Source organism: Cyrtonyx montezumae, unplaced genomic scaffold (genome assembly GCF_038088225.1).
Source record: "Cyrtonyx montezumae isolate F1298 unplaced genomic scaffold, pur_monq_1.0 scaffold_17, whole genome shotgun sequence".
Taxonomy (NCBI): Eukaryota; Metazoa; Chordata; class Aves; order Galliformes; family Odontophoridae; genus Cyrtonyx; species Cyrtonyx montezumae.
The window spans coordinates 13,861,673-13,889,560 of NW_027071903.1; the positions used below are offsets into that span (position 1 = coordinate 13,861,673).

Here is a 27,888-nt window from a genome sequence, read left to right on the forward strand (position 1 = left end):
CTCAAAAATATATCTCCACAGCAATGACGTAGCAGAACCTATAGCAGTAATTCCAACACCTACTCCAATGCCTTATTTTTCAGTATAGACTGTTTTTCATGCTTCTTCCAGTTTCTGCTTCCTTGAATTCACTTACCCAATTTCCAACAATATCGCACAATCAGAGGTAGCACACTGAGCTCCATTTTATTTCTGGCAAGATGACAGCTGAAATCTCCTTCTGTGAAGCCAACCTGACTATCTTCCTGGATTCCCCCAAGCTATGAGGATTACCAGAAAAAAGGTGGACTGTCTAAATAAGGCCTTTAAGCATTACTGTCTGGCATGACCCCTTATGTAGCTGTTAAGCCTCTCACATTTACAGATTTATTTTCCAATGCTTGCTCCTTGTTTGTTAACTGTCACTCACAAAAACATTTACAGATAACCTAAGATGAACTGCTTTTGCAAGTCAGCCTATTTTTTCCTGTATATTTGATATTTACCTTTGAACAGCAATAAACAGACCATCATAATTACATTCACAGAGTAACATGCCATAGTATCTCTAACTGATAATTAATATACCTTCAAAAGAAGAATCAAAAAAATCATGGAGGACATCTCAAAACAACTCTTGGTACTTTCTATGTGAAATAGAAAGTCTAAAAATAATTTTGAAAAAGTATTTAAATACTGACTACTTAACGGAAGATTAAGGCTGTCTCTAAGAAGCACTTATTATGTGGTTTATTGTGCTTCTGAATACATCAATGCTTTACTATTTTATATATCCTTTCAATTCTATGAGGCTGTTATTAGATCTGGCTGTGTCATTTGTTGTAGCTACACTGCTTGACATTTTTTTGTTATCAATTAGTCAAAGCATCTTCTATTTTTTCAGTTCACCTTTTTGCAAAGCAACAAAAGCATTGACCCCACATGGTTATGATTTACTGAGAATGAGAAAATTGAGGCAGTGAGGATGAACTGTGACATCTGCCGTTCTTTCAAGTAATAAAAAAATCCAACAACCACCATTAGAATCATAGTTGGGCAATGATCAGTGACCTTTCAGAATATATAATTAAATGCTTACTAACCCCATCAACAAGAGTTTGGATGTACAAACTGAAAGAAAGTAACACATTGAGGTATCCTTAGAAAATAAAATTAGTAATCTTTTTCTTCTGTTCCTTTGTAAGATTTATTTTTCATTCCTTCTCCTGCTGAGATAAATGCTGAAATTCCACTGAAATTGGGAAGGAAGTTAATCTTTCTGGCTTTCCCCAAATCCATTTTACTCGTGCAGGAAAATGGGAGTTAGGTTCTGCAGGGTAAGCAGGCTGGTTGCTGCTGACAACAGCACACCACAGCTGCTGTTAGCAGACAGCAGGATCCATGAATTTAGTTATTCAGCTGTACTCAAATGCCTGTTGATTGTCTATGCGAGACCTTAAAGAACTTTTCTTATTTGATTCAGGTTATTCTACATTTCTTTCTGTCCAAAACTACTTGGAATGAATTCCAGTTTTAACAGTAGATCTCAAGAATTTTTACATTAATCTGGAAGCAAAGTCATGTTTGTTCTTCAGTTTCAGCACCCAGAAAGTTACAGTTCAGGACTACAGGCAGGAAAGAGAGCAAGAGAGGTGAGAGATCTGAGTTACAACTTACCTAAGTTGCCTGCAATACATACAGAGTTGTTGTTTTCACTAAATCCTTTAACTGTAAGAAGATGTGAACTATTACTATTTGAAACAATAGATGTTACTTTTTGTTACTGTTTGAAATAATATATTTAGGTTCACACAACAATTTTGATTATATTTTGGACATGTCTTTCAAATCAACCATTTCAAATGGTTACTGCTTTACTAGGACCCTTTCAGCTAAAAACAGAACAAACACAGCTTCATCAGGGTCATGGTGTAAGGGAATAAACCACAATAAGAAGGAAGCTGCAGTGGGCCTCTTCCATATCAGCCAAATCCATGGTGCTAATTTCTGGTCCTGCAAATTGCAATGCCCTACAGCTATGTACACACCTGAAAGTTTTCCTCAGCTACACTGTTAACCTCTGCTAGGCTCTCTATCATTTCAAGTTCCATGCTATCTCAGATACAGCATTCCCTTGTCCCAAAATACCACATGTCCACCTCTGAGGATACTCTTCCATTGTTATTTGAATGTGTAGGAAATGATGAATGGAAGAAATCCTTTTTTTTTTCATGACTTGTTTTTTACTATACTCAAAACTCACTTTTAATAATCATGAGTCATTATTCAAAGGGAAGTGTTTCCCCTGTAGTCCCATAAATACTTCCCACACCTACCATCTCAGTCAAATGAAAGTCCTAACAGTGAATACCACTTTCAGCTTATCAACTATACTTTGCTACAAACCTGTAAAGATGAGAACTTCAGTTAGGGCACTGAGAATACAGAATTCTTATTTAAATAAGTTGTGAAAGTTCTGGGTAAGTTACTTTAGGGAGCAACTTATCAGTTCTACTGTAGTGAAGATTAGAATAATTACTTATGCATTCCACAGACTTTATTTATGCCATGATCAAGCTACTATGTTGGTGGCATATAACGTAGCAAGAATACACTACAACATAAATCTAACAGCACTTTGAATCTAAAAATCACTTTGAAAAATGCAATATCAGAGCCTGTGTCAGCTTCTCATCTTTTCAGGAGAGCTGCAGAAGTAAGCACTCAGTACTCTGGCTGCATGATCCAGCTGCTATCAAGGAAGCCTGTTACATGGCTGGTCTAAGAACCATTCAAAAAGCATCTGAAAAAGGAAATCACTGCAATATCTACCTTTATAAAGAAAGAAACAACAGTAAACTGAATGTTTTCTACATTGCTAGATTAGAACAGAGAGCACAGGGATTAGGATGACAAAAAGGAAAGTTTTGCCAACACAGAGTAAATAAAATATTCTGCTTAGTTTAGTTCAGTTGATCAAGTTCTCCTACCTGATAACTAGCATCAGAATTAATAAAAGCTATCTCCTGGACGTGAGTGATGGTTGGGCATCAGTTTCAAAGGAACAACAGCAGGGGACCCTATGGAGCGTTCTAAGTTCCTCGCTACAAAGAGAAAGCTGAAGCAACACTTAACATTCTCGCTTTCTAGCACTGCAAAATCCCAGAAGGCAAAAGAAAGCTTACAAAGCTACAAAACTTGCACTACTGAAGTCAAGGTGAGTCACTCAAACTTCTAAATCAATTTATTGGCCTTTAACTTCTTTTTTAGAAACATCTCTTGAAAGATTCTGCCATAGTCATATAAAAGCCTTAGGTTTTCTAATTTAAAACATGGTCAGCAACCACCTATTCTAACATGCAACTAAGCAAATTCCATTTAAAAACAGTGTCAGTTCATTTGTAAGGTAACTAATGACACCCTGCTTCATAAAATGTATCATCTGAAGAACCTTGTACAAACACTGATGTGAAAGATGCCTTTCTGACAGGCAGATGCAATTGGGTTACGGTATTTTTGTGACGTTTTCGTAGAGCTTTGCTTTTGACTAACGAGGCGGTGTTCTGACCTTGCTCAGTTGCTTTTACACGCCTTCCAAATTATAAAACCCGAAGGGAAAGAGGAAGGGAGCTTGGGAAGGGAGTATAACCTTCAGGACTTTCTCCGGGACTGTAACAACTACAATATCGCTTGTTTTTTTTTTCCTAAATATGCCCGTAAATCCACGGAAGAATTATAGGATCTTAGATTTCTATTCGTATGTGTGCATACGTATATATATTTTTTTTTATAAGCCTTCTAAGAGGCAAGAGGCTGCCCGCTGATGACACACCAGCGAGGGGAGACCTCAGCCCCGCTAACGCCGGGCAGGAAGAGCATCGCTCTACGACAGTACAAAGCGCGGCTCCGTCCGCGCCCCGCCCCGAAGCGGCATCAGCAGCGCCTCTTCCCGCGCCCGAGCCGCAAAGCCACCGCCCCTCCGCGAGCCGGGAACCCACCGCCCCCTCCCGGCGTGGCACCACCCAGCCGAGCCCCTCCGCGCTCCGCACGCTCCAAGACTACAACTCCCCGCAGCCCCCGGGAGAAGGGCCGTCTCTCGCACCGCGGGGCCACCTGGGAAGCGTGGTCACTCCCGCCCTTCTGCTCGACTGCCGCGCGGGGGCCGGGTCCCCGCCTGCGGCGGGAGCGGGGCGGGGCGGCCGCAGAAGCGCGTAGCCAGGCAGGAGGGGTGGGGGGGTTGGGGGAGCGGCGCGGCCCTCCCGCGCCCAGGGGCGGGGAGCGCGGCGCCGGCCCCGCCCGTGGCGCTCCGTGGAGCTGTTCAGCGCCCAGGTGCTGAGTCTCCCCCCGGCTCGCGGAGGCTTCGGCGGTTCTCCCTTCTCACCGTTCCCCAGCGCGGCTATGGCTCCGGCGCTCGGCTGCCCGCTCCGGGCACTCTGAGCGCCGCGCCCCGGCGCGGATGCGACAGACCCAGGAGCCTCTCGTTCGGCGGGGGGACACGGCAGGTAACCCACCCCCCCACCCCCTTCCCGTCCATCCGCATTGCATCCGCGGCCCCCCGCCCCTCTGCCCGCGGGGCTAGTACCGAGTCGGGGCCGGTGGGGAGGCGAGCTGGCGGGCAGAAGCGTGCACCGCGAGGAACAAAGCGGCGCAGTCCATACGCTTTCTAAGTAGTTTCGTTATTTTAATTTCCGGGAGGTGGAGAGCGGAGAAGAGATAAAGGCTACTTACTGCAAATATCTGCGCTTAGCTATATGTAAGAAAGGAACTAACTCGATTAATCTGCTGCTGGCATCGTGCTTGTATTCTCATGGCTCAGCACCAAAAAAATATATAAATGCAGCATTTGTCATACAGGTAGTGCTCCAGTCAAGCCTCCAAAATGGTTTCCCTGAATACCCTTCCTTAGCTGTATGTAGTGCTTGTATGGATTTTGCACAGCAATAATTGCCTGCATACTTCTACGTGAATTGTTAGCCACACCAAGGAGCCGGGGCGCACGGCAGAAGGTCAGAGGCAGACCAGCATACAGAGAGGTCCTGTAAAAAAGTGGCAGAAATGGGAAGAAAAAATTCCACTAGATATGACCAAAAAATAAGTTGCATCCTAAACGAAGTCATTTGCAGCCAAGCATGGTGCTGCTATGCGTGATGCTTCAGGCTTTCTCTTAGTACTGAGTGCTGAGGTGGGGAGTGGAGCAAGAGCGTTAAATGTGCACAGTCAAGCAGCAAGTGATCTTAACTGTGTGCATGTGGAGTAGCTCTGCTGTCACTGCATCGGTGAGTATTCCTTAACCATCACACTGCATATTCTACCTCGGAGCAGGATGTAGCCATATTTTCTTTTGTACTGGTAATACACACTTACTTAATTTCAGGATGGCATGGGAAGGGGGAGGCTGGCAAAAGGGAAACTCAGCACTTTTCTTGGGTGTAGAATGTAAGAAACAAGTTTAACCAGGGAGAATGCATGCAGCCAGACCAGGAACCTGAACGGGTTCTGTGCTGATTTCAACAAGAAACCAAAGTAGTAAACTAAGAATTACAAAACAAAAAAAAAAACAATCCACAAAGAAAGGCTTCCTTTAGAAAACCAAGTAGAGATGTACCTCACCATAGAGAGTAAGGTAATTACACACTGTGCCTCAAAAGAATGCGATTTAGGCAACCACTGCTCCACGCATTACCATATCTACAGAAGAATGCCATCAGGCAGTTGCTGGGCTCAGTAAGGCAGGCGTTCAAAAGCAAGCTGATGAGATTCACAGTAGTTGCTTTGTTAATAAAAATTCTCCAGTGTAGACAAACTTAACACTTCTTATTTTTCATTGTTTTTGTTTTTGTTTTTTTTAATATTCATTATTTTAAGATCTGGGTAGGCAACTTGTTTCCAGTAGAGGAGAATGCACTTGTTTCATGTTATCTAGGCTTCAGTTTAACAGCTTCTGTGCTTTAGTAAAATAAGAAGAGTTGATCAGATTGGGCACCATCTCCCAGTCCTTACATATCCATAATACACTCTACAGTAAGAACCCTGAACACGCAGGTTCTCAGAAGTAGCCTTTAAGAATCAACAATTGCAATAGCATGCTACTGTAGAATTAAAAATCAATTGGTGCTTATGCCTGTGTGCAAGGCAGGCTTTCCCTTTACCCGCCCCCCAACTTAAAATGATTTCCTGACACAGCTCCTCCCCACCTCTGGCTTTCAGTCTCAGAGCACGTGATCAGCTATGTGTGACTTAAGTTATGTTATTGATTTTCTTCTACCATGAACAATTACTATGGAGCAACAAGTCAACCATTTTGATCTCTACAGATCTAGCCGTGTTAGCAGTGCTAACCACGGCATACACAACCTAACCCAGCCTGCATTCCTCAAAGCAGCAGTTTGCTTTGAAATTAAAGGACACTGTTAAACCTTAAAGCAGACTTTCTTTTGGGGTAGGAATGAAAGAGGCTTAATACCAGAACTGCACTCTATAGACATTTCAGTTGCTGCTGCCTGAAACAACCCTTGAGGAGCTACTGAAATACCAGGAGGGCTGAACAGCAGGCTCTGACCACGCCCCTGTATTGCCATAATTCATACTCTGCTTGTTGCCACATGGATATTTTCACCTGGGCAGTTAGGACAAAGACAAAGCTTCTTTGTGCTTATTAAAAGCAAGCTATCCTAGCTTCGTTAAGCCAATGACCTACTCCTAAATATTTTAAAAAGGATCCTTCTGTTACCTCAGTGTTGCTTAAGCTAAAGCCTATCACAAGTAGAACACGTTATTTGCTTACATGCCAGCTTGGGCAATAAGCAAATATTTTTCTGATTTAGAGTCCACTGATTTTTCCTGTCCAGTTATCATGCATTAATCACAGTGCAGACAATCTCAAGTTGCAAGCTCTTATTGGAAATGTTTATTTTATCTTCTGTAGTATACTGCTGAAGTCATAGAAATATTTCTATTACGCTTAAGTTAAAGACCATTTTTCAGAAAGACTCGTGCAAAAATGACTGCTACCTTTACACTATAGAAACGATGTTGTAAGTTTTGTGTTTAAGATCAAAATCTCTGTAAGCAAAAATGGTATAAAAGTTAAAAATCAGCATGTGTCAGTGGAAAGCAAACTAGTGTTTCTTTACTGTTAACTGTGTGAGGGAGCAGAGACGCATACCTTTACCACAAAGAACAACTTTAACATGCTCTTTTGTTCCCGAATTGTGGCTGAGATAGTGTATTAACTTCATACAACTCTAGAAAGACGTAAAAAAATAATTATGTACTGTACAGTGCCAGTTTTCTGCTTGCATTCTAGCAATGCTTGCCGTTAAGTTTAACTAGATAATACATATCCTTGTGAATGTTCTCAAATTGTCAGCATGATGCTCCCAGCTCCATTCTTCGAAAGATATTTAAACACACAGTGCAATGAGCAGTTACTGAACTGCTTTCTCTTACAAGAAAGGGCCTGTGAACCTGAAGCAAGTCATTTGCAAATAGCAAGTAATGATATCAGTAATTTTTGAGAGTATTCCTTCAAGTATCACATGAGGATTTACCTATGGATTTGTATTGGAGTATTTTTATTTTGAATTTTGCATGGAGTATTTGTACTATGTTCACAACGACACTCAGAAGTAAACAGAAGAAAATCATGGCTGCTCTACAAGCATGGCTGCTAGAATCATGTACTTTTATGTACTGTAGTTCAAAGCCACTGTAAAAATCTGGGAAAACAAACATTACATCACAGTTGAACTGAAGTTTTCGCACAGAGGAACAGTCATTAATCTGAGCTGATAATATAATGCTGACAAGAATTTGTGCTAAGGTACTTCTGGTTTGAGAACAGTATCCATGGTGAATTGCACCAAGTACAACATTTTCTTAAGTTCTACTAAATTTAGTTTTTAGTACTTGAGGTGGGGGTAGGAAAACAAGGATGGCACAGAGGGCAAAGCCTGCACATAAGTTTGTATTTATCCATTGGGAAGTCACCAGATTTCAGCAATTCCTGACTTAGTCGTGCAAATACTGCCAGGGTCACTCAGCTTTTACTGTAATAGCATTCAGAATGCTGTCAGATCTCAATAAAGTGACCAGCAAACCAGCACAACCAATATTCCACCCGTAAGAAGTTCAGCTTCAGTCCATTTTCTGCCTATACATTATAGCACCCCAAACACAGAGCAGGCAAACATTAACCTGGCATTCTAAAAATTCAGGAAACTGTTCTTGCTACTTTCTGTTTCCCACAGCATCTATTGAAACTCATACTTCATGAAGTGGCATACGAGCTATAGGAGTGTTCTATGACAAAATTAGAACGTTTGTCTTACAACTCTGTTCAGTTTTGAGATCATTCAAAATTCATACACTCCAAGTAACTAAAAGTTACTTGCAATGTTCAGGAATGTCTTAGAACTGACAGGGTGTCCAGGAATACATTATTAGTGAGAATGAGTTAGTTAGACAACATAAGTCAGGAGATTCCCATTTAGATTTGAAGAACATCAAGGCTTACACTTATATCACTGTCTCATAGGAAAATGCCACAAAACTGTAAGCTTACACTGAATTCATTCATAGTTCTCTGAAGATGAACATGTCCTAGACGTTGTTCTGGGTAGCTGAGCACTATCAAACGTTTTCTCAAAGTATGTGTTTGTTTTTTTTTAAAACAGGTCATTACTATACCATCACATCTACCCAAACCCCATCAATCCTTTGTTTACTGGAACACATCAATTTGAAAAATATCCTATTATCGTTCTATCATTTCATAATTTAATCATACACAGCTCCTTAAATCTGGAAACTGAGGGAAATGTAAGACAAGTATTTTTTTCTGCAGTACTAGGCTTCTGTCAAATACTGTAACTCAAGCACAACCTATTTTGTTATTAAGAATAGCAAAAATAACCTCCACAGTGACAAGCCATATCTGTCACTTGAAACTATACAAGCTTTGAGTGTATTTATAAACTGACTCAGGGACAAGAGATAGCATTGCAGGATTCCATCTGTTCTTCAATTATTTCTTAACGTTTGATTTCCCCTCCTCTACCCTTGGGAAAAGGAATATCTTGCTGCTCATATTTTATTAGAAGCATACTCATGTTCTTCCTTTTTCTCCTTAAGGTTTGCTTCCAAACTTCACTTTTTAGAACCAAGTTTTACTTGATCCTTTAGCATTCAGCTGCTGATAGGAGAAGGGCCTACTTTAATGCTTCTTCATAGAAGGGAAAGAGAAGTGTCATGGAGGAGTGGGAGATAATCAAGTGCTCGAGGAGAAATAAATCTATGTAGGAGGGAAGAGGAAAGCTGCTTGGTGCCTGGAAAACACTTGGGAGGGTCAGAAATTAAGGACAAAACTAAACAGAGGAAAAGATTTAAAGGACAAATGGGAATGTAGGACTCAAGGAAACGTATCAAAACAGAACACAGGGTAAATATGGATTTAAAATTACAAGAACTAAAGGTCTCACGTGGTCCAGAATGAAGATGGACCAAGGCTTCTTGCTATGCCACCACTACATACGCTAAGCAGAGAGTTCAATGTCTCACTCTGCAACAAGAACTCCAATACACACATCTGTGAAGGAATCCAAACTCTTTCTTGATTGAATCATAGCAGCACATTATATCCAAGGCAGAAAATGAAAGACTACTCAGATGGAATACAACAACATTTAATTAAAAAATTAAAAAACAAAAAAGCCACACACTTGAGTGCAGCAGAGTTCTAACCAGCCTGTTAGGTCATGTTCATTACTTTGTACCTCACCACAGAGAGGTGATTTTAAGAACAGTACTCATATTCAAGTTATTTTGATGCAGGCTGCACAACTAACAAAAATTTAATCATTTTTACCCTTTAATATTTTCTATTAACTCAGCATTGCCATGTTGCAGTAACAAGACAATTAATCCTTAGCCTTTCAAATAGCAATCAAATCCATGAATTACACAAGTCTTCCCTACCACTTCAATTATTATCCATCTGACCACAGACAAGAATGGTCAGTGCTGTCATTCTACAGAGACAGTATGGCTCGGTGAGCAGGCAACAAACTTGATGACCAGCTACATTTTCAACCACACCAGTAACTTGCTGTGTTACACGAAGCAAGACACTTCAAGCCTAACTAGTCACTCATTACTGCTGGATTTATTCCACTTCAGTCAACAGCACAAGCCCTCAGCTGAAAGATGAAAAGATATAAAACTGCCTTTTTTCTTATAACAAAGTCTTTTAGAGTAGTTTTTAGTTGCTCATCTAAAAAGCCAAATATGATTCATTAAACTTATCAGCCAACTTCCAAGAAAGAGTTGTTAAAATCTTTACTGCTGTTATTTTCTACTTTAGAAAGAAGCTTACCTATTCCTTTGATGCTAATTTCACCTGGATCCAGAAATCCCAAGCCAACAGTAAAATAGATTTCCAATCAAGATGCAATTACTAGAGTACTACAACAGGCACAGTTCCTATTTTAGGGACACAAAAAAACATTGTAATCTAACAGTGGAGAACAGCTAACAGTTGGTGTCAATATATTTTCGTGTTTGAACCAGTGACAGGGTAAATGTTTAGCACCATACATCAGAACTCTAGTCACTACTGAAGTTCCTAAATTAATTGACATTTGATCAGTGTTTGAAATCTATATATAATTGTCTGAACTTCTCACTTCAACCATTTCCATAGACTGAAATGAAACACTAATGGAGGCCAAGAAAGTCCTCAGTATTTCATGATCTTCAGAGTATGCCTTCTCAATAGTGCTCATAGACACATTCTCCCAAAACTGAAAGATGAACAGCCCGCTGTCTTCTACCTCTTTGAGAGGAGTATGCTGTTTCACCACAGGAAGTCTTTTTTGTCCCAACTGATCAGAATCAATCTTTCACCTCACTAGCTGTTAATAAAATCCCAGTGGCAAAAGGGAGCAAATGCAAGGTCTCATCAGTATGCATCTGAACTGTGTCTTGAGCACTACCATTCACAACTGTCGTCCAGTACTACTGTTAAAGAGCCAGGGTCATGGTAGAAATGAAGCAATACAGAGCTCTCAGTATGCCTAAAGTAACTAGTACAGACCCCGTGCAAACAGTGAACTTACGTACACGTTTGTTTTTATACAAAGTTTCCAACACAGCCTTACCCTAGTTCCTTACACTTTAGTGCACAATCCATAAGAAGTTAATACCTGAATATTTACTATTTCTCATTTACAATTTGCTCTTTTTCACATTAATACAGTACAAATACCCTAAGGACACAAGTAATAACATGCATTTAACAGAGTAAACCATATATTAACCAAGTATCCTACAGCAAAGTATTGCATCGAAGTCCAAAGTCTAAAGCACATTTGGACATACGTGAAAAGCAAAGTTTTTTTTGTTTGATATGACAAACATTTGCAATGCTTTAACCACTTAATGTAACCATTTCTATCTACTCGGCTTCCATACCTTAGTAATCGTTCTTTATCAACACTGATTCTCGACTTCCCTATTCCATCATGCATCTACGTAACACAGTATGTACATCCCCGTATTTACGGTGCAAACTGAAGCTGAAGATAATCAGCAGCCAGTGTTCTTCCCTCCCCCATCCCAATGCTCACAAGAATTACTTACGCATAAGATTTTTCTGATTGTTTCCACAGATCTTTTGCTGACTTTCCTACACAAACTGTTTGATAGTAGGCCTGCAATCAGTTCACATTTATCATTGCTATTTAATAAATATGAAGCTTCACTACTTGTTTTGTACTAATTACTATTAAACTAAATAGATCATGTGCTTCACATCAAAATAATCTACAGTTTATGAGCACAAGTTTGAACTCAGAGCTTTTGTACACTAACAGATGTTAACATTTGCTTTGGTCATGCGTTCAGAGCAATCTAGATAATCTCATTTTTCCAGATCTGTAGAATTAGGGAAAGCTGCACAAGAACTGTTCCCATGTTGGAACTATTCAAGGGTTACATACCTGAACCAATTTTACTTTGCTACTGTTTTTAAAGAAAACTTGACCACGGTTTCTCAGCCACAGAACCGCTTCCAAACACTGCAACGGATTCTATTCAACGAGCTTACCTAGAAACCCAAACGCTTAAAAGAATGACAGAGAGAGAACCAAATCCTGCCCTGAAGGAAACTGTACTTTGTTGGTTATGGTCTAGCTGTGGTTCAAGGGCAGTATCCACTTTTAAAGGGAATAACTTGCTTTAATCTTCTCTTTGTCAGAAGAGCTGATAAGTGGTCACTTAACTCCAATCACTCCTTCAAATATTCACAAAGCTGTGTTGGAAAGCGGGCTAGAAATTCATGAAATCCTGTAGAGAGGCCAAAAACCAGCTAGTACCAAGATGCTTGACCCTTATTTCTTCAGCAAATGGTGCAACTGCTTTCTTATTTTTAAGCACATAGTGGATGGGAAGAAGGTTGAGTATAAATATATAAACCTATAGTAATAGATCTATTCCTTAGTTATATTATTATAAAGAATTAGCAGCTACCAACTGAGAAATAATTGTTTTCTACACAGACTGCTCCACCCTTCCCATGTCAGTAAGCAGAATTGTCTGCTGCTGCTATTGAAGATGGCAAGAAATTCTGTCTCAGTGAAAAATTTTAAGTGAAATGAAGATATATTAAGATAGAGAGTGCATCCTTAAACATTTCTGTTTTTCTTCCGGTCTCTGAAATTCAATCTAGTTGCCAACTTCTCAGTTACTTTTGTGAAATCAGTACTGCTTTGCCATACAGATGAGAGATCAATTTCACAGAAGGGCCTAACACAACACAAAGCTGAAATCCACCACAGATGACCAGAAAAATCTAGGCTTCCATTCAGGCCTATTATTTTCCTGAACACCTAGTAGGGAAAATAGTGAGAAGCATTATTTTCTCTCACACAAACCAGTTTCAAGAATCACGCCAAAAAAGTGAAAACAGACATCGAGTTTGGTTCTGTTTTTTTTAATATTGATTTGTTTAGTTACTGTAAGTAACCGTTTCCATTACATCCATTCAGTCCTTCAAGTGGTGGTCTGCCAGCAGCTCCTGAATACCTACAACTCTTTAAAGTGGATCCATAATATAGCCTCCAAGAAAGCTCTTTTTCTATACAATTCCATTTTAAAATCCATGTATTTATTTCCAAGAAATAAATTTTTTGTCAGGAAAATCCTGACAGATGGAAGAACCAGTAGACAGCTTCATCCCTGAAAAGACTGCACATTAACTCTGTCAAACAGAGATTACAGTACTGATTCCATAATCTGCTTCTGAAGAGCTACTTCTGAGAACGCAGCAGGGCCCAGCTCCAGACCTCTCCATTCAGAGCTCACCTATACAGAGTCCTCAACTCTGTTCCACAGCAAAAGGTCCATCACATAAATTTGTTTGATCAAGATATGAACATTTACTTGACCTAACTTCTTATTGAGCCCATTTTAAGTAAATGGAACAGCCTGCCTTGGTTGAACGTGAAGATTATGAAGATTATCATCATACTGTAGAGCATATTACTTTAGGACACCACAAAAAGAGTACTTCATGTCTTGGCAACTAGAAGTAATTTATTTGGATAGTTTTTATATTGTATTCTAATTAAACTTAGACTAAAAAAAACACTACAATGCTAGTGTTTCTTTATTTTCTATGACTAAAAGATTTTAATCAATCTAAGCCAGTAAGTTAAGTTCTTGCTTCTAGTTTTTATTAATTTTCCTATATTGATTCAAGATGACCAGTTTGTTGGCAGGCATTTTTTTGGTAAGAGATTACTAAAAGCCCAGAACTTCGAAGTCTTATCAGGACTGTCCTCTCCCCCCACCCCAGAGAGTATTAATCAAGATCCCTTTTAATTTATGCAGCATTAAGTAGCAGCCAATATTTCCATAGCCTAGCATGCGAGTTGATTTTGTCTGATCTTACGATACATTTCCACTCATATTCTGTGGAATAGTTTTGTTCTTCTATATCAAGTTTACTGGTTTTCAGCTCAGCACATGAACACAGCCGTGGTCTTCACTAAACAATATATCTTAATACTTACAAAACAATGCTCAGTTTGAACCCAGGCTACAGAGCACAGTCCAGTATGAAAGAAGAAAAATAACCTACAGTTCATCAGCTTCTGTCTGCAGCATACTTCATTTTGACTACTTGCTCTTTTTAGAATGAGACAGCTGCAGCTTCACTTGAGAGAAAAAGTTTATTTGCTACCAACTCAGTACAGTCTATCGAGAATCTTAACTTCCTCTGTCTCTCACAGTCATACTTGAATGCTGTCATGGCCATACTGAGATCCTTTTTTAATGGCACTCTGAAGCCACTTTTACATCCTGAAGAGCTATCACTGTGCCACCTTCACCCTGGAAGTCATACCCTACGGGCAGGAAATTAACTTACACGAGAGATTACAATAAATTAGTTTATACCCCTAGTTTCTTCCATGCTGTTGCCCTCTTTAATAATTTGTCACTTTCTCCAAAACAGCACAAAACCAACCTGGACAATACCAGAAAGACAAAACCACTCAACCTTTAGGAAGGCTACAAGCTTTTCTACACCACTGGAATTTTTCAACCAGCATGAGTCCCATAAGCAATAATGTATAACAGCTTTAGCCCCCTGATCCATAAGTGACTAATCTATTGTGAACAAAGCTCTATTAGAGCAACAGCACAATAGGATAAAAGTTGTTTTAGCTACAGTGGTTTAGTTTGGAAGCAAACTTCCCTTGTATAGACAGCCCCTCAGCAGAGGTATTACATGACAGGTCTAAGTTTACCCTAGAGATTACGAGTACAGGGAGAAATAAAATCCAGCTTACTAATTATTAGTTACTCTTGTAAGCACAATTAGTTTTATCAGTAGAGAAACCACCAAAATGTATGAAAGACCCTTAGAAGATGACAAACGGTAACATCTAATATGCAAATCAGCTTCCCAGGGGTTTTAATCTCCTGAGGCCTTCTACACAAGGACAGCTGCCAGCTACAGATGCTTGGCTGACTAATTAGCATTACCAATAAACAATATTTGAATTTGTCCAGGAAAGGAACAGAGAATCTAAGAAAGGCTTTTCAGTGTGCATTAAAAAAAAACAAACTGATGAGCCTCTATGTTTACTGAAATTACTGTTTATTTCTACCTTCAAAAACTGTACTTATACCAAATGGTGGTTCATGATGCTCTAGACACCACCTGGATGAACTGTTATGGCAGGTTATGAAATAGGTATGCATAATTTAGCATAACCACTACTGGAATAAGTAAGGATACTGTATACTTGGGGTTTCACAAGGGAGGTTTGTGTCCAAACCTGAGTAGATTACAAGCAAATAAGACGTTATTAAATAACAACAGTCTACTAGATTTCTTAGCAATGTCAGTCTCTGAGCTACAAGACAAGCTGTCCTACATATAACACAAACTACTGCAGAAAAGTTGTTTTCTAAATCCTTGGCAGTAGCTATGACATTAACCTTCTGTTTTCAGGAGCTATAACCTGACTTGTATCATGCCTACCTGACAGTATTTAGATGCCTCTTTCAGCATTTTTAAACAATACAGTCACTGGAAAACAACAATCAGAAGTGAACTAGACCATATTTGCATTCTAACATGCACATTCCAGACAGAACTCAGAGTCAAACTACATTGTCAGAGTGAAGAAAATTAACATAAGATCTTCAGGACGTGATAGACAAGCAAGCTGCAAAAGGACCTGAAGTAAGATGGAGGCCGAAGAAAGCAACCATAAGTGGTAATCACTGAGAAGAAAATTGAAATACAGGATGTGCGCAGCAGCTGCTGTTTTAAAACCTTTTGAATAAAGAATTAACAGCTGATGCTGTACTCAGTAGGACTTGCATCTACTCTGAGAAAGGCAGCTGAGCCAGGGAGACAGATGGCTGGTGAAGGAACTGACACTGCCAGAGCTAGAACATTCAGTAGCAGGGAGGAAAAACAGCTATACCCATAAAGGAAGTACTGCCAAACGTGTAAGTGAGAGGAATCATGTGATTTCAATAGCTCTGCAGAAATGTCTATGATGTGCTAAACTACAGGCAGTGTATAAGGCCCCAAGCTTGGCAGTTCAGCATCAGCACAGAAGCAAAGAGACAAAGGAATGACTAAAAGGTCAAGTATTACCTGAAAAACAGCAGCAAGCCGTTCGAAACAGAAGTGACTGGAAAAGCAAGTACTGAAACACCCAGTCAACAGAAGCACTGAAAAGATAAATCTATCATCTAGAATTAATTTGCAAAGAGACAGCTCATTATTCACTAGAAATAACCACGTCAGATGCTAAGAAGTGTGAAGAAGCCAGATTTAAAAATCTCTCTACTAAGAAGAAAGTAGTTTGAACAAACCTAGTGTTTCTCACAGATGTAAGTCAGCCCTCAGTACGTTCTAGGTACATGTAATACTTGCAACTTGAGACTCACTTAGTATTTGCTTTTTTCTCAGGCTTTAAGCACTTGTAGTAAAATTCATTTCTCCTTACCAAAAATAACAACTTAAGAATACCTACCCAAAAATATCCTTGGAAATAGAGCAACCTAAAATGTGCAGGATATAGCAGCTAGGGGGAGAACAAGTTTGGGAATTTTACGGTTTTGAAATAGGAAGGGAGGTGTCCTAAGGTCTTAGGAAAAGAGATATAAAATTTATTAGCACTTGATATCTTCATAAGAAATGACAGTTCTCAAGAAAAGAGAGATGCATTGTGGTACTAAGAATGGACATCTAAGAAAATAAAACCCATTACTTCTACTGATTAGCCTGTTCACTTTTCACTAAGTACTTTCAAAGCCCATTATCACTGCCAATTATTGATAGCAAAAGGAAAAAACACATCTTTCTTTTGAACCCTGTAAAGATGTTTATGAATTTAAAATTGCACTACCACAGATACAGCTTCAGTATATGCTGCTTTGACTAAATGCATTTGTACTGCCTAATGTTAAGGAGGGTATTCACACCACAGTTACAGAAGAGTCCACCATTTAAGACAGCTCTTACAGATTCTTCAAGTCTTGCTGAGATTTTAACCACTATTGCAGAAGAGCTACAGCCATGCCGTGGACAAATAGAATATTCAAAATCCCATCAAATTTATTACAGAATAAGATTATCTTTTTGGTATTCAGAAAATTAAAAAAATCTTTCTGCATCTTGGAAAGTAATTTAATATGCAGGCTAGGCAAACTAATTAAATAACAGTACGTGATGGCTCCAAAACATTATAGATCACACATTAATGCAGAAAGGCAACGTAATTACCAAGTTACCCATCCCAGACTTTCAGGCACAGAAAGCAGATTTATACAGACTACTAACGAGGATAAAAATCAACATCTCAAGGATAAAAATAAGGAAAAAAAAACATAACTGATAAAGGTAACAAATATGCTGACAGCTCAAAAAACACTGCAGAAGTCATCATCATCAAGACTACACAAATCTAATAAAACCACTTTAAATAGGCAAGTAGTATCAGTTTCACATGATGTATCTACAGATATATCCAGAGTTAAAATACATTTTCATTTAATTCCTCTTCACTCCATCTTAGAGTTTTTTTCTGTTTTTGTTTGGTTTTTTTTTCCCTCTTAATGCATTCCAGTTCTGCAGGAAAGCAGCATTAACGTGCATCACAAGTGAGAGGGTAAGAAAGCAAAAGACCATAAGAGGGTGTCTATATGGTAATGAAATGATAAACGTGAGGTAAAATAAAACATTCCTCAAGAGGACACTGACATTTTACTTTAGAAGCCAACATTAAATACCTCCAAACAAATATAACAGGAAAAAGAGTAACATACAGCACGTAACTCAGCTCAAGGACACTAAGCGTCGTGCAGCTCTCGGCCAAAGGCGGCTAGGCACGAGGATGGCCGGACCTCGCAGACGGGCTGGCACCTGCAGTGCCCCACTTGTGCCACCAAGATAAACTACCCGCTCACCTTAGAAAGCCTCACTACGATAAAAACAACCCCACCAGCACCGCAATAGCAAACTCACCAACACAGAGGCATCGCCCCACCCTCAGGACGCCACGCCGCCATTCCGCGTTCCCCTCAGCACCGCCGCCCTCACAGCACTCCCGCCGCCCGATTGGCGCCTTCCCCTCCGCGCTGCGGACGAGCAGCCAATCAGAGCACGAGTCGTGGGAAAGCGGGCTCTACGCCGCCGCAGCCCTCAGGGGGTGGGGGTGTTGTGACAGTTCTCCGGCTGTGCTCTCCTCAGCACAGGTGAGCCCTTCAGCACGAGCCCTAACTTCATTTTCTTCATTTTCTTAGTCTTATAGGGGCAATTTCTGGCTGCAGGATTTACTGAAAAATCAGCAAAGCATAGTCTGTCGTTCCTTCCCTTCTCTGCAGGTGGTGAACCTACAAGTGAAGTAAGCCTTTATGACTCGTGGGGTTGGGTTGGAGCCCTTCCGTGAGTCTCTGTATGATGTTTTCCCAAGGCAGTGGATTTTAGGGGCTTGAGATCAAATGGATTAAGTATTCTGTATTGCGTTTGCTCAGGGTGCAGGAAGGAAACGTTAAATTACACCCACTTGAAGTTACTTGCTAATGAATTACTTAATTATACGCTAGGGTATTAGAAGGGTTTTACATTAAGTCACTGATGTTTTTGTTGTCTCATAAGAATCACCTATGTTTAGATAGGCTAGAATTAACATTCTCTCTTTAAAGGTCTGTATTAAAGTCCTGGAGGAAAAAAAAGATTATGTTAAGAAAATAGTGTGTTTATATCTTGGGGGCAGGTGGTTACAGTAAAAAGGGAAACACGGATACATTAGATGTTAAGCATGCATTGTAAATGCAAGAGTTTCCTTAACAGATGGCTGGAGACTTCTCTTTATAACTCCGATCACCACGTGCAGATAAGTCTGATGGTTCTACTTTTGCTGTATGGTGGTTAGGGAACTAATAGAAACATTTTAATGTAGTAGCTGTATGAATTGGCCAAAGCTCTCATTTCAGTTCTGTGTTTGAACACAAAGGTGGGAGCTACTACTTCACTGCTGCATTCAAATATCCTCCAGCGGAACAGAAACGAGGAAAGAAACTCCAATAACAAAACAACTTGTATCAATGCCTTTGGGACCAAGAGTTGTGCTGAAGGCAGAATCTGAGCCTTGGTATTCCATGCTTGATATGAAATTTCAGAGATATGAAAACTTAAAAATATATAATTTAATCTCACTTTGCATGATAATGTATTTTAGAAGTGACTTGTGGAGTATATACCATCCTAATGTGCCTAAGTAATAAATGACTGTGTTCTTTTTAGTAAGGCATCATATAAATTATCAGTTGGATGAATGTATTTTATTATTGTGCTTTCTGTCAGTGTCTTTTAGACTCAACTCTTTTACATAGATTCAACCTGGTTTGATTACAGTAGTATGGGAACTATTGATGGTTTTCTTTCCGGACAGTTGTGAGCTTTGTTCTGGCTCTAGATCTACTGTCATGATCAATGTGCCAGGCTAATATCAGTGACAGGAGAAAGAATAATATGCAAATAAAACTGGCTGAAACCTAAACTGTCCTATGGATAGAGCCAGTAAATATGGCACTAGTGAGCTTTGTCATTTAAAGAAGGTTTATTCAGTCTGTTACAAGTTGCCTCTTGCTTTGCTTCTCCACTGATGGTAATACTGTCAGGAGTCCCCATAGCCCAGTGGCTGCAGTATTGGTTTTGAGTTTACAAAATCAGATTTTTAAGAGCACAGAGCCAAGTTTTTTAGTATTTGGCATTTAAGAACTGGAGACAGATTTTCAAAACAGGTTGATGCTGACTGTGCTGAGTTCTCATGGAGATTTGTCCAGTCTGATTTTGTGCCTAAGCAGGCTGATCTGTTGAAAATCTACTCCGTCGCTAAGCCTGGCATTCTCATATTGTGAGGGCAGTAATGTGAAACAAACAAAAAGCCTCCATTCATCTCAGGTGCCCTACACGAAACAGGACAAGGTTTTGCTGTCTGGTATGTGCAGGTAAATAATATTCTAAGTTTAGACCAAACTTAACTTCGAGAGTATATTTATTGTTTTGCTGCTTCCATTCTGTCTACATGTTTGTCTAAAGCATGGGCTTTGTGAAAAGAAGACTGCTAGTTAGAAGAGTGCAAAATTTCTTGCCTGATTGGGATTGTACAGGAATTAAATGCTTTAATTAAAATTTACGTAAGCATTAATGTTGTGCATTTTATGATACAGCCGATGTGTAGAGCTGTACTGCCTTCTGGCTAAATATTTTCTCTTTGATTGCCCTTCTTTGTAATCAATGGTGCAGTTCCCACAGAATTTGATTTAGACTGTTTGATTTAGCAGTGGTGAGCCCCATATAAAACATAACTGCATCACAAACAAAAGTAATGTTTTACAATGAGAAGAACTTGATACCTTTGGCCAAGATTTTTACTGGCAGAGTCATCACAGAGCCATAATACTGAAGCATGAGGACTTTGTGGCTAAGCCACTTCACTTACCATTGCAGGTTCAGGCACATTAGATGATTTCTAGTTCCACCTCTGAATTACTTCAACTCGAAAATTAATTTAGTTGTGTTTTAACACATTGTTTTGAACTTGTCATTCTTAAGGGACCAAATACTACGTTTGTTTGATCAGTATTGAGTTGGTCAATAAGTTTTACGTGGTCCGAGTCTAGCTTGCAGCACACAGCCTGTACGTACCCTGCAGATTGCTGACAGCAATTTTCCAAGACATGTTATCAAGTGATTGCACTTTATGTCCTATGGCATGTACATTGTTGTCATGGTAGTAAATACATTAGGTGGGGATAGGTAATATTTTATAAATCATTCCTTCTTTTTTCACAAAGACTAAAAATACACAAAATTGTGAAATGTCTATCACATTAGACTAGATAAATTCATACCAGTCACAGGCCTCATTCATTTTGTACAAAGGACTCTTGATGTGCTTCTGATGAGATGCAACTTCCTTTGTCACATTTTTAGGTGGGGGGGGGGGATAATTTAGCTGTATTTTACATCTGTAGTCTATTCCCTTGAATGTCTTCCTGCAAATGAATTTAATTTGCTGAGGCTAATATAGTGAATCTGATTCAGCTTGCACCTCACTGATATCGTGAGCCTATTATGGCATTATTAGTCTCTAATTATAGGCATAAAGGTAAGTAGTGGCCTGGTAATGAAGGGTACACAGTGCATCATGTCAAGAATTTTAAATGAGGCAAAACAAAAACTACAATATGATATATATATACACACAAACGTGTGGAAAAATACACCACATTGATACCTGTCAAAACACCATTTTCTATAAGTGGATGCTCTGAAAGTGTTCCTAAGAAGTACTGAAAGTTACTGTGGTGTCACCTGTTCTTCCAGGCTGTGGACTGGAACTTGTCACAAATGTAGATGTGAACAATCTGTATAGTTCGAAATACTGCATAACACTTGTGCTGAAGTAAGGTCAAGCAGTTTATTAACAATAACATTGTTATTCTTGTATGTTACACTGTTAAAAAACAAACAAAAAATAGAAGTGTATTTTCTGCTTTACTATTTCATGTGCTTTTAGTTTTGAAAATCAATGATGTATTTGTGCTCTAGAAATCACAGATACTTACTAGCTGTGGTATAGAACCAATGCAACTGTCTTCTGTGATTTAAGTTACTAGAAACTAACTTTGTATGCCCTTCCAAAACATTCTTCAGTTGTGTGAGTAGAAAATGACGAGACTGATTATTAGGAGACCTTGCATGCAGGACTCATTTTTAGAGAAGCTCCTGCACACTTTCAGATTTCTTCACTGGAAGACTGTACTGAATGAGCCACAGTAAACTAATAGGATTAGAGGAAGCAGAGGGATAATAACTGTCAATAGGGGGCAGAGACCATATAAATTACATTTGTAGTATTTTTATTCTGAAGAATAAAACACACTCAAAGAGCACTGGTGGCCAGAGAAGATAGAATGAACCTCAGAAAAAAGGAAATACTTCTTTTGGTACAGTAAAGAGTGAGATCTAAGAAAAATGACAGAGGCAAAAATTGCACCTTCTCTTCTGAAATCACATCTTAAACTTGAGATTATGGAGTAAGTATTTTTGTCAGAGGAAGGGATCCTGTACAGTGTGAATTGGCAACCTTCAGAACAGCAAGTAATAGCCAGTCTCCTCTTAGGTACTTTCTGTAGTGTTTAATACCATATCTTTAAATATTCACACAAACCTTTTAAAGTTGTTTGCTGTAGTGATGTGCCCTGAGACAAAATAATAATTTGGCCGTGCAGATCATACTCAGTTTTAGGATAATGCAAGTCAGTGCTGCTACATACAGATTTTAGTAGGATCAGTTCCTTGGTGTGGTTGCCTGTGCAGGGCTGCTTGAGGTGCTAGTGTCAGTCCAAGGGATAAGCTGAAAAATCATGAAACAAGAGAGAATAAGTGCAAGGTGATCCTTTTTGGTGGCTGCACGCATTCACGTTGGCTGAGTTAAGCTTTCTCTGAACATATGAAAAATGGGCTTGCACATAGTTTAGTTACTCTTTGCTGCTTGGAGTAGTTTATTAAATTATTAAATGTCATGTTGCATTTAAATCTGTCCAGTTTTCTGCTCTGGTTTGCTTTAAAACGGGAAAAAAATCCCTTAAGTGTTCTAGGTGCTATGGAGACCGTGCTGATGTCAGAAATGTTTGCAGTGGGGGCCTGGAAAAGGGAAACAGATGTCTGCAGTTACTGTTGATGTGGTTGGTTGTTGGTGCATAATATAGAGCAATGGACTGCAGCACGGGATTGCTGAGCTAGTGGTGGATGTGGTAAAGTACAGCATGAGGAGGGACACAGGTTGTCTGTCACCTTACTCCAGTGAAAACTGACACTCTGCTGTGCTGTGTCCTGCCGTGTCCATGCAGGGCTGAGCTCCACCATATGGCTGTGTTAGCCTGAACTGGTGCCAGCTCAGGTGTCTGCTTTTCATTTGCAGACTTGTGCCAGATTAATAAACTGCCTGTTCAACTCTTGTCTTTCCTTCTGTCCCACTTATGATGAAGTACCTTTCTGGTATTTTGCTTGTCTTGACCTTTACAGATCTTTATTTTTTTAGGTAGCTCCTAAGCTTTTATGAAACCTGAGGAGTATGAGGTAAAGGGATGCAGCTTGAGATGTTGCTCTTGATAGGGAAGGGAAAGAATATTTTTTTTTCTTAAGCATCAAATTTTATGGGGAAGTTAAATGTCGTTGCTGATATTTTGCCATGGTATTTTGACTGAACTGGAGCAAAACTAGGAACAGACCTCCCTCACCCTCCAAGAAAAAAGCTTTCCAAATGCCAGACTTCCAGTTTTCCCTCAGTCTGAGAGAAATCTTCTTCTCTATGAATCCTGAATCCAATTTTTGTGCAGTTAATACCAGTGCAGAACTCTGTCACTAAGATCATTAGCTTGATTATTGATTTAGCCACCCTGCATGGTTTCTCAATGCATCTCAAATACAGTTAAAAGCAGGACCTGCCCAGATATTTCCAAAACAAGCTTCTTAGTTGTGGTCTCTTCTGCTTCATCTATTGTCTCTTGGTGCTATTTTGTATTCCGAACTATAAATGCACAGTCAGCATGTCTTAGGTGTTTTATTTGTCATGCTTTCTAACAAGCCCCTTTTGTGTTATTCTTCCCTGTGGTTAGAAGCTGCATGCAAACAACCCTTGAGGTCACCTCTCCTTTAAAATCCATCCTTTTGAAACTCTCATCTGTAGAGCCTTTACAGTGATTGAATAGTGCTTATCATGATGTTCAAAATTAGCTTCTTGCATGTACTTTCCAGTCACTCTCTGCTGTTGTTCAAAAAATAAAATGAAAGATTTGATAAGCTCTCTTTAGAAGCAGAGCACAGGCATTCAGGAAGGGATCTATAGTATCAGCTCACTTAATAGCAACTGAGATTTTAGTGCAGGTTTTATGTCTGTCTCGCTACTGCATTGAATTCTGTGTTCTTGTCCATATTCAGAAGATACACAGAAAATATTTATGTGAGAGCACAGTTCATTGTCCTAACACTATTCCTGTGTATGGATTTTTTTTCCCATCAGTATTCAGGATATTTTATTGCTAAAAAAAAGAGAAGATAGTTAAAAAAAAAAAAAAAGTAGCCTGCTTAGCTGGCCTTTGTCAAGTCTGAACAGACTCAAGACTGAACCTATAATGGTTTCTATGTAGTACAAACTCACCTAAATGTGCACTATGGAAATCATGTACAGCTTAGTGAATGAGGAAGTGCAATCCTGATCAGAATGGTACTGAAGTACTATAGAAAAGGAAAAGTTATCGGAAAAGGGGAGTGAGAGAGAAGAAAAGGTTTCTAGTTGTAAATCATTTTAAGAGGAGGGTAAGAGTAAAGTGCCTTCAAGGATTGTCCCTTCATAATGAAATGCACGTTAACATTAAAAATAAGCATTTTTAATCAGGCTGATGTGCCTACAGTGTGAAGTACAAATTGCTTTTTTGTTGTTGTTAATGGTATTTCGAGCACCATTAGCGTTTATCTGTGGTGGTGTGGGTTACGTGGCAAAGTGATTCTGTGCTTGAAAGCTACAATTATTCTGTAAGCTTCAGAATCTGAAATTCAAAATTAGAAGAGGCTGAGAATTTCTGAGTTTGACTGGCTCAGGCTGAAAGCTGGGGAGAAAGGTGGTTTGCCTTTTATGCATCCTGTCAGATACAACAATGCTAACTGAGGAGCGTGTCATCTCCCCAGAGTCTCTTTTCAGAGAGAAGGGCAATAATGAATCTCAAAAGAAATTAAATCGGAAAAGGCGCTATTTTGCATATAAGTGTTTGTCATGGAGCTGTGAACATCCGTCCTGTGCACTGTTACTTCGGAAAATACCACGAGAATCTCTGTAGCTTTACTGATTCAAGACATGAAAGGAGATATTTATTTTGATTATTGAAGAAAAAAAAGAGCCTGTTGTGTTCCATCAGAATGCTGGTAGAGTTGGCAATCCAATGTATTTTACAAATGGAGGTATCATTCCAGCACATGGTCTGGATGTTCTAGTGATGTTGCCTGAGTAACTTAGAGCAAAATACAGTGGGATTGTTTTCTGTGATTCTTGAAAATATTGACAATGAGAAGTTTTACTTATTGGGAATTGCTGTATAGTATGCATTTTGCATATTGGATTTTTTTACATTTACAGTTTTTCATTGGGAATAATCTTGTAAATTGTCACTCAGGATTCCATGGCACTTCTTGCAACAGCAAGAGACTGAGAAACTCAAATGAAAACTGTTACTCACTTTCTGCAGGATATTTTTATTCGTTATTGGGAAGTACTGTCAAGATGTCTGCATTTTACCAAATAATGTTCTTGGATTTTCTTTTTTTTCCTGAGATAGCTAGGCTCTACTGGAAACTGAAAATGTTTTCAGCTGAAGATAGAGCAGATTCTGACATAGCTTACATTGGTTTGCACATATTTTGGTAGTGTTTGGTAGCGAACAGTACCTAGTTACTAGCCAAAAAACAGAATTCGTTGGTCCTTGAAGCTATAGAGATTCTAAATTCTAGGTTTAGTGCATGTCTGAAACTGGAGAAAGCTGGATAGATGAGCAGCTAGTCCTGAGTTACCGAGGTCTGTGGGTATCTATTTTGGCATGTGGAGCCTCTTCATCAGAGGTCTGGATTACAAAGGTGTTTCTCTTGATTGTGTTTCTTTCCTAGACTGTCTTGATGAGATCTTTATGTGAAGTTCAAAATAAACAAAATCACAAAATGAGATCTGATCTAAACCTGCCTTTTGCTTTCTAAGTATTAATGACAGATAACCAGCTAATGAGAACCTGTGGATAATGCATAGTTTGTAAAGGAGTTGTTAGCGTTGTGCTTTTCTGTTTGTTTTGGTTATTCACACTTCGTCTCAAACATAATCAGCATTTCACATTCTTTGGTTTCTGGAGGGTGATAGTCACCATCGTACGCTTCTCTTTTCACTGGTGGACACTGCAATACCACAAATGAAGTAGCATTAAAATTGCCCATACTGATTTTAATGTCTTCAGCATCCTGTTTAAAAAACAGAAAATTCAGCTATTTTAAAGCATCGGATCACCAGATGGGCATGTTTCTATAAGACGTTATTCCTTTTCTCACTTCAGTGGTGACATCTCATGGAACTTGCAGACTTCTAGTTATTGATCCATCTGTATCTTGTAGAAAAGTGGAATTCACCTCACAGCTCCCTGTTTCTAATCCCCTTTTCAGACAGTGTTCTGTGCAGTATGCTTGCTCTTCCTTAGTAAATCCTGTTTGAAAGACTTTCCTGGTTTCAGAAATGACTTCTGTACTGTTTGCAATCCCTCACTTTGTTTTTCTATAAATCTGATTTCTGAGAAAGTATATTTTTTTTCAGACTGAGGCAAAGTAATCTCTTCAGCTTTTTTTCCTTTGCATATCTGTCTGGAGTGCTTGCTTTTAGTCTTAAACCTTAATGTAAAAAAAAAAACGGTGATGTTAAATTAACTGGGAGGGGAGGAGGAGTTTGAAGTGCACATACTTTAGACTTTTATATTTAGATGGGTTCTGGAAAATGCTAAATTGATTGAGTGGCCTGAATGTAAGATTTAGGAATTGAGAGATCTAGGTTCCTTCCCTTATACTACCACAGGTTTTCTTTGTATGAAAGCTTGTTCTCTGTTGACTTTAGAAACACTGGAGAATTATCTGTGGAAAATTTACCAATTATAGAGTATAATTAAAAAGCATGTGCGTTGTGTAGCTTTATTTTCAAATATGAATTGTGTGTGACCCTGTGCTGTCCTATGTGAATGTTCCTGACTGCTAGCACTTGCTGTAAAGGTAAAACTGACCTTTAAAACTTCAGTATAATTACAGTTAAAATGTTAAAACTACGTGGATTAATTAGTACAGTGATGTTTTCTGCTGATATCTTCAGGAGGACAAGGGCAAAGAAACAGATATTCTGTCAAATGGTTCAAAATAGAGTAGTTCAAAGTAGATTTAAAGGCCAGGGAAAAAATGCAGAGGTTACACTTCGAGTTGTGATGGTGTTACTCAACTTGACTAGCTTTATGCACCTACAGTATAAACACGTTGTCTGCACAGTGTTTGAGCAAGTCATTCACACAGCCTTTATGAGCAGTGGAAAGACATAAGCAGTTCAGTGTGCAGTTCATTTCAGCTTCATATATCTAAGTAAAAATATCTTCTTTAATAGAGATCAGAGCAGTACTTGTACGTCAAGTATGCTTAAACATAGAACAGTTTTTCTTTGCATGGGTTTTGTCCCAAAATGAATCACTTCTAAGAGCATGAAGTAACTAATGTGAAGCACAGCTAAATGACTTTACTGCAATCAAAGAGCTGTGTACCAGCAAGACATGGTTTATTATTTAATTTTAAAGGTGAAGCATTTTGTTACTGAATGGCTCTCTTTACCCCTTCTTCTTTGATGTCAGGTGGATGTATGTTGAGGTGTTATATTGTTAATTCTTATGCTTGTGCTAAACGCAATAATTAATTAAATTTGAACCAAAAGAAAATATGAAGAGACAAAGTATCTAGAGAATGAGAGCATTGTAGTTTTACTTAAAAGCTACAGATGTGATTTCTGATATAAATGATAAGAAAAAATGTGGTTTCCAAACAGTTACTTCTGTTCTGCTGAGTTAAACTGGGATAGGAAGTGCAAAATATGAAATAAATCAATGTTTTTTGAATCCTTGAAGTCTCATACCTGTCGTGTTACGAATCCTGAAAATGGTTACAAATAATCAGCATGTGTTCTGTTTATATGGTCTACATTAAAAGCCTTCTTTTGGATTTCTGTAGCCCAAATCCAAAAGCACTACATGGGACTC

The 27,888-nt window shown here is 39.0% G+C and overlaps 2 protein-coding genes across 2 annotated transcripts in view; both read left to right on the forward strand.

Annotated features, from left to right (window-relative positions):
• The window catches only part of PLA2G15 (phospholipase A2 group XV), a 345,808-nt gene that overhangs the window by 67,803 nt on the left and 250,117 nt on the right, over nt 1–27,888 (forward strand). The window lies entirely within an intron of this gene.
• SMPD3 (sphingomyelin phosphodiesterase 3) overlaps nt 4,405–27,888 on the forward strand; it is a 100,520-nt gene continuing 77,036 nt past the window's right edge. The window contains exon 1 of the mRNA XM_065733303.1: nt 4,405–4,481. The gene's annotated coding sequence lies outside the window, so the exon portion shown is untranslated. The remainder of the gene's footprint in view (nt 4,482–27,888) is intronic.